Raw genomic sequence first — 8,304 nt, 5'->3', positions numbered from 1 at the left:
ACCATAAGTATGTTTCAGACCTTGTGAAAAAATTCCGTGAAACGCAGAGCTTCAATTACAGACGACGTCCAGGACGACCTTACATCGATGAGGAAGTTATAGGACGCGTGACTGTAAACCCTGAAACGTCTCTCAGACAAATAGAAGAAGCAAGTAACATTCCCCGGAGTTCTATCAGTAAGGTGTTAAAATTGCACAAATTTCATCCTTACAAAATGCAGATCAAGCAAGAACTAGGAGATGATCATTTCGATAGACGAATTGAGTTTTGCGAAATTATGTGCGACAGGATTGGTAACAACGAGAACTTCTTACATAAAATCTGTTTCAGTGACGAATTTTTTTTTCCCTAAATGGCTGTGTTAATAAACACAATGTTCGAGTATGGGCAGGTGTTAATCCCCATATTGTGAGGCAAGGCCATACGCAAAGACCTGAGAAGGTTAATGTGTGGGCAGGTATTTTAGGAAACCACATAATTGGACCCCTATTTCTTAATGACAATTTAAACGGTAATCCGTACCTGCAAATTCTACGTGACACAGTAGATCCCTTGGTAACGGACCTTGTAGAAAACTCAGTCGATGTCAACGGTGTGCCTGAATTTGATGCGGACAATATCGTTTTTCAGCAAGGTAGATGTCCTGCACACTACAGCCGGGACTTACGTGAGTACTTGAACGAACATTATCCCAATAGGTGGATAGGCCATCGTGGTACCATCGAATGGCCTGCGAGATCGCCTGATTTGTATCCGAACGATTTTTTCCTTTGGGGACACCATAAATCTGTTCTGTACAAAACAGAACCTAGTAGTCTTGCTGATCTGCAACACATAATAGCAGCCTGTAGAGACATTTCAGCAGACACGTTCAGCAAAGTTCGACGTGCATTTCATACTCGTCTGTTCTTCTGCCAAGAAGTGAATGGAGCTCATTTCGAACATCTTCTGTAAATAGTAGGTAAGCTCAATTTGACTTTAAGTGGTGTACGTGTTGTAACATCTTGTAACCCCCCCCTCCCATTTGCCTTCAGTTGACATTGTACATGTACCTACGTGCCTCCTTCAACATTTCCCTTGAGTTGCGATTGTGCATGTCGGTCCGTGTCCTCCTGGTAGCAATCTCAGGGGGCGCGATGATATGCGGTTTTGTGTACGGACGCTTGCCATCTCTTGGGGTTTGGGGGGTGTACGTATTTGTGGACACTACTAGGATATCTCTGAATCATGCTACAGTGTAGGAACATTTTTCAGCTCCCACTGTTGTCTGGGATTACTACTGTAGGAGTTGGAGTCCTGTCCAATGATGGTCATGTTCCACTTTTGATTTCATGCCATTGTCAATTGGAGCTACGTAGAGACCTCGGATTTGCTGTATTATTGTTGTTATGATAAGACCTTTCGAACGACATATTCTTCGACCCCCCATTTGCTATTTAAAAAAAATGAGTCAACCCCAGCCAACCCGCCGTGGGGGGCCCGAGTAGGGAATGGTTGGCCTCAAAACGTTTCCCCCTGAACAGCATTGAATACGTGTTTCGCCATTTCTTCCTATTTACAGCCGTTCTCACAATACCCAGGGTGGGGATGAGACTTTATGGACACCCTGTATAATAGTGGTTCGTACGCTAGCCTAGACCAGCAGTACTAGTTCAAAAATATATCAAGCTTGTCGCTTGCATACATGACATGTTTCTCTAATTCCCTCCCCTTCTTGTTTATAATGAAAATTGCCTCGCAAAAAAGAGACTAAACTTTTTTTGAAATTACAACTACTATTTATGCGCTATTCTGGAAATTATATAAAACAAAACTGTGATGATTCTTTTTCCACCCTGTCACTGTGACTTTAATCCCAGATCAAATAAAAACCGGACCCTTGATAGTGTCGAATCTACAAATTTAAACTAATAATTTTTTCTCAACAAGGTTGTTGGCTTTTCACCAACGGATAGACATATAGGTACTTGAAATTAAATGCGTCCCTTAATTCCCTCCGATACGACGTTTCTCTAAGAATAATAACAAATGTCCACCGAATACTAAGCGTTGGCTTGTCACCAAACGAATAAAAAAAATGGGTGGACTTATCTATGTATTTCGATGAAAGCAAATGGTTGATCCGTGACCGCTAGCCATTTGACTAGCCCAGCCACTCTACCGGCACCGAGAGAACCTTCCAAAGGTCTCCCCTTTTGCCCAAAAAACGTAAGAATGCGAACCCCCGTTACTCAATCCGTTCCCTTATATAGGCGATTCGAAAAGAGCCAGTAAACTGGACATTTCCACCCCCTTCAGGTTAGAAAGGACAAGATTTTGAAACTAACTGCCTTCTACAAGCTGGCTTTCACCGTCACGTAGGGCAGCTCTACAGCAGGTTACATTGGAGACTGCATAAAAGAGTATTATTGTCACTAAACAAGAAATAATATTAAACATTCATCAAAAACTAATAAAAAAAAGGATCATGTAGTGATTCTATCATTACAAAGAGGAATTGTAGTGTACTCTTCTTGAAAGTATTGACGCCGTATTAAATTAACAGTGTTGTCAATTTTCAAAGAAACAAATCTAAAAGGTTTCTTGCTTGCTTCGCTCGCAAAAGGTTGGTGCCATCAATGAAATAGTCAAAGTTTATACTTATTGCCTACACCGCACTATGACGCTAAGGCTCCTGAATTCGAATGCCGCTCTTGGCATGGGGGTTCCTTGTGAGTGTCCCTTCATCAATTTCGTCACATCATCACTCATCCCCATCGTCGCGATTGGACCAAAATGGCAGAAAAGCGACGCTAAATAACAACCATCAAATCAAATCAAATACCTATTGCCTAAAAATAACTGTTGGATACTATTTGCTTTTGATGATTTGGTGTGCTGGTTGCCGATGATGTAATGGCTAGGCTGAGAATTTGCCCTAAAATCCCTTTTTAGTTCCTTGACCATCAAATAGGCTTTTAAGTTTAAAAACAGTTCCAGCTCATTTCTGAGAGGAATACATGAGTTTTATAGTGCCTGTTTTTGCCTATTTCACTCATAAGTGTCGATTTCAAAGATAACTGCTGAGCTAAAGTGAAAGCGATAAGGTTACTGTTTATGTCCATCAATTTTGTGCCTTTTTGGCCTGTCTATTTTGAGAGTTTTGAGTGCCTATCGAACCTCAGCCTAGTAGTTGGTCTGATGCGTTTAGAAAATCGAAAATTGTAAATATCGTGAAATGCATTTGGTGTTTTGATAAAGTGATCACGGATATACATTGCTGCACGTGAATTACGAGACTAATTATTTTCGGACTGTTTAAATAAAATATGTTAAAAAGTAACAGACTATTCCGTCTGTGTATAGGAGATCAATCATTTTTACAAGCTGTTCTAGGAATACGACCGTAGATATTAACATTCTCTCTATCGTGTAATAATTGTATTCAGTACAGGCTACCGATAGTAACTCGAGAGACGCATGACATTCGAAACTTTTCATTGCAGTTGAAATTGAAAGACTAAAGCAAGAAAAAGCACGGCTCACTTTCATGTTTGCTAACATAAAACGTACAAAATTGCTCAGGCTCACTGCCATAGTTAGTGTACTAAACCTTAGTTTTAACAGTTTGTCTGTTCGACTAACCTTGTATTAATGAGAATACCAAGCCCCCCTCCATATCCAAACCGATTCTAAAGACATAAAGAGGTGGTGTTTCATTTAAACCCATCGCCGCGATCATACACAGGTAGGCAGTATAACTATACATAATAACCATAACTAAAAATCAATAACAAGTCAATCAAACGAAACGATAACAATCTTCCCATTTTTGTACGATGATATTTAGAATTGGTAGCTTTTAACTATAAAATTTTGCCCCCCAAAAAATTCACATGACGCAAGCGCGTTACGAATCCCCCTTGTTGGCACCCCTGGTTGCAGGACAATTTTGTCTTAGAGGAGTTTAGTAAAGATAAGAGTGAAAATAGTTTTCTTCTGATGACAAATGCATGCATTTCAGACAAAATTAATGTAAATTTTCTATGGATCCCATGTAGGTTTGAGCAGTTGGTGTTTGTTCCCCGATAATAAAGAGGGAAGCGCGTAAATTAGAAGAAAAGAAAGAACATTTACCTCAAGGGGTAAATACGCCAAGATGTGAACTTTTAATCACAACCATTCAGAATTTATTTTTTTGAAATATGAATGCAATAAAGCAAAGAAATATACTTCTCTATTCCCCAAATCGCCGCCAATGTTCTTTAATCATGTCCGCTTCTGTAAATATGTTGTTCCTGACTCTTGCCCAGGGTACAAAATCCCGGGGGGACAGGGGGATTCCCACACCAACGATCTTGTCCAAAAAAATCAACCCCACCAAAAATTTTCAGGAGGAAGAGTTTTTGTTATGACTTCAAAGATAAATATTTAATTATAACTTCAATTAAACATTACTAAAGTTAATGTCAAAAGCACGCAAAAGAACGAAGGATATTATCTGTCACTGCGTGCGTTTGTGATTGCTCGCCTGAATTCAATAAATTCAATAAAGTAGTAAAGTACAGAAATGTACGTCTTTGATAAGGAAATATGCAAGAATGCAATAAACAAGAATGCAAGCCCAATGTAAGCAAGAAAAAAATTATCTATATTAATATAAATCAAAACATAAACAAAACAACTATTTTGTAATTTATTGACATTCTTAACAAGTTGGTAAAATAATTTATTTCCTACTTTATAAGTATCCGAATCCGATACATGTGAAAGTAACAAATTAATTTCTTATATATATAATAAATTATTACATATAAGTTATGTGTATGTGTAAATTACGACCTTCCACCCCACCACCAATCTTCAATGATTTCGTACCCTGCTCTTGCTTCCAGTGCCGGATCTACAACCCGCAAAACCCCGTAGTGCGGGGTGACCCAGAGACAAGTAAGCCTTTAGGGGGCCCACAGCCATTGGCAAAGTAGAGGGTTCGTACGAATGTAAAAAATAAACGTAGTTACTCAGGGGTACAGAAATGAATACAATATATACAGGTAAAGGTAAAGTTAAAGTCCCCTTTGCATGGCACCTGGCCTTGGAGACGCATGTAGGGTAGGGTCCCACATATTTTCTAATGTCGAATATCTCGGAGGTGATGTGATCAGCACCACGCTGCGGCCTTCATGACCCCCTCCCCTGGGTACCACTTGATTTGAGGCTGGGTGGTCCACAGAGCCGATTTATGCGGGGACAAGCCGGGAAAAATTCTGACCTTAGATCACTCACCCCGGGTTTCCCGCGTGGCAGTCAGATTAGAATCAAATCAGGCCAGGCTAGAATTTCAGGAGAAATGCAGTGGTGAAGGTTTCTTAAACCAATCTTTAATCAGGAAACAGTTATGACTGCATGATTGTAACAAATGTATCATTTTCCAGATGTGAGAAAACAGCATCATATATACATATATCACATTACCACCTTTCCATTTAAACTTTTTGAGTTGAAGTCAATATGGCGGCAGTCCGCTTGGAACACACCAACACAGTTCCCCCTAAACCTAACCTGTTTCTATCATGACCCAGCCTAACTCCATTACATTTTATAGGGTACGTTAAGGGACTTTTGAATCATGAGGTCAATAATTACACACATACATTATATATGTGTATGTATGTATGTATGTATATGTATGTATGTGTGTGTGTGTGTGTATATATATATATATATATATATATATATATATATATATATATATATATATATATATATACGGGTGACTGGTAATTAGATGTATTCCCTGAAAGGGGTTAAAGTAGAGACAATTTGCAATATATTTGACCATATGATACCCCGTCCGAAAATTAGTAGTTTTCGAGATAATCGAATTTCAATTGTTTTTTTTTAAAAAATGACAATTTTCCACATAAAAAGATGAATTGAGAAAAAACTGCTCATTGTATGCAACATATTTCAGCGTTTGCTGATAGCTAACAAATAAGTGGTTAGTTGAAAAGAAAGTTTTTCCCAAATAACAATCACATGTAAGTAACGGGTGGGTCTAAACTTACAAGTGATGACAAAAAAATGCACTCTTAGTTTACTTGGCAACGTATTAATAACAAAAATGGTATGACACGAAGCGTACAAATTACGTAAATTACTTCCTTGTGTCATCAGCTATCCAACAAGGTACAAATGTTGCTGACATTCACATTTGTGTACAAGAAATAACACTTGATTCATCTTCATGTGAATGGAATCAATGAACAATACAATTAAAGAACATTACACGTCTTGCTCAAAGTGGGCACCTCCGTTACGAATGCAGGCACGCAGGTTTTTACGGACATTTGGTCTCGTAACTCGTGATGTGATGGTGTCCTTGATGTGTTGACCAGCTGTTAAGATCTTCTCCCTGAGCTCTTCTTGCGAGTTTACCGGTGCCTTGTCATGTGGCTCCAAATGTAAAAGTCGCAAGGCGTCAAATTGATCGGGGGATCGAGCTGGGCAGTCATCATGCTGGTAAATCATGTCACGTCTTGTAGCTAGAGGCACATCCTCCAACAACATTGCCATCCCGTTCCACAAAAAATGTTCGTAAGTGATGCCATTTAAGATTTGGGGCAGGAAAAATGGCTCGATGAAATGATTGTTGATTACGCCCATCCATACTTCTGCCTGGGCGTGCGACAGTGGCTGGATGAAAATTACCCAAAGAAATGGATTGGCCGAGGCGGACCGATTCCCTGGCCGGCTCGATCCCCCGATTTTGCGCCTTGCGACTTTTACATTTGGAGCCACATGACAAGGCACCGGTAAACTCGCAAGAAGAGCTCAGGGAGAGTATCTTAACAGCTGGTCAACACGTCAAGGCCACCATCACATCACGAGTTACGAGACCAAATGACCCGTAAAAACCTGCGTACCTGCATTCGTAACGGAGGTGCCCACTTTGAGCAAGACGTGTAATGTTCTTTAATTGTATGTTCATTGATTCCATTCACATGAAGATGAATCAAGTGTTATTTCTTGTACACAAATGTGAATGTCAGCAACATTTGTACCTTGTTGGATAGCTGATGAATCAAGGAAGTAATTTACGTAATTTGTACGCTTCGTGTCATACCATTTTTGTTATTAATACGTTGCCAAGTAAACTAAGAGTGCAATTTTTTATCATCACTTGTAAGTTTAGACCCACCCGTTACTTACATGTGATTGTTATTTGGGAAAAACTTTTTTTTCAACTAACCACTTATTTGTTAGCTATCAGCAAACGCTGAAATAAGTTCCATACAATGAGCAGTTTTTTCTCAATTCAACTTTTTATGAGGAAAATTGTCATTTTTTTCAAAAACAATTGAAACTCGATTATCTCGAAAACTATTAATTTTCCGACGGGGTATCATATGGTCAAATTTATTACAAATTGTCTCTACTTTAACCCCTTTCAGGGAATACATCTAATTACCAGTCACCCTGTATATATCGGTATATATGCGTGTGTGTGTGTAGAGGTAGGTAGGTAGACGGGGTCCTTTGGTAATATTTTTTTTTTGGGGGGGGGGCAAGATTTGTAGATCCGGCACTGCTTGCTTCTCACCTAAAATTATGTGCAGTCGGCGCCAATGACCGTTAATTTGTACCTCCAGAAGTGGATATTCACTGATGTAAGTCCTGAAATTTCGTTACGTTCCACAACCCATCGAACGCTAAGGGTGTTGGGTTTTCTGGGCCATTGATGATTGCACCCGTCAACCGAAAAGAAACACAAAGACATTCGTCCCGACCAGTTTAAGGCGAAAATCGATCCTTGTTTTCCTGCAAAATCCGGCTTTCCTTCGTTGTGTCGCCATAAACCCACCCTCCCCCCTTCCCTTGGACTGTTGTTTTTTCTGGGTTTTTATTTCTGCGTGACCTCGGTATCAACTTTGCAGATGCAAATCGAGCGCGGCACGTTGCGGAACAACAGGTGGGGGCGTTCGTGACGTCAGCGCGGGGAAACACCTACTAGATGAGGAGTTCCCGCTCAAAGTTCACAGCCGAAAGCTTCCCCCGTCGAGTGTCGCCATCTGTCGTGTTGCGCGAGGTACCTCCCGGCTCTCCTGTCCTTCGAAACTCAACATCCTCATCTTCTGGAGTGCGGTGAGTACTTGGCTTTTTATAAAAATATTTTTCGCATTGGAAATGTTCTATTTCTTCTTGACTCGCATGTTTATTTGTTTCCAGATGTTTCTTCTTGAATATGTTTCGTCAGAGAAATCAATCTGTTTCTTTGTTCTCATTTTGCGCGCGAAAACTGTTACCCACGATATAAGCCTGAA

The 8,304-nt window shown here is 39.9% G+C and overlaps 1 protein-coding gene across 1 annotated transcript in view; it reads left to right on the top strand.

The window, feature by feature from the left end:
- The first annotated feature begins 8,025 nt into the window (after positions 1–8,025).
- Gpa2 (Glycoprotein hormone alpha 2) overlaps positions 8,026–8,304 on the top strand; it is a 188,220-nt gene continuing 187,941 nt past the window's right edge. The window contains exon 1 of the mRNA XM_083119920.1: positions 8,026–8,125. The gene's annotated coding sequence lies outside the window, so the exon portion shown is untranslated. The remainder of the gene's footprint in view (positions 8,126–8,304) is intronic.

This window comes from Lepisma saccharinum, chromosome 3 (assembly GCF_977018435.1).
Source record: "Lepisma saccharinum chromosome 3, izLepSacc3.1, whole genome shotgun sequence".
In the NCBI taxonomy this organism is placed as follows: domain Eukaryota; kingdom Metazoa; phylum Arthropoda; class Insecta; order Zygentoma; family Lepismatidae; genus Lepisma; species Lepisma saccharinum.
The sequence above is the reverse complement of the archived record's forward strand: the minus strand, read 5'-3'. Positions and strand labels throughout refer to the sequence as shown.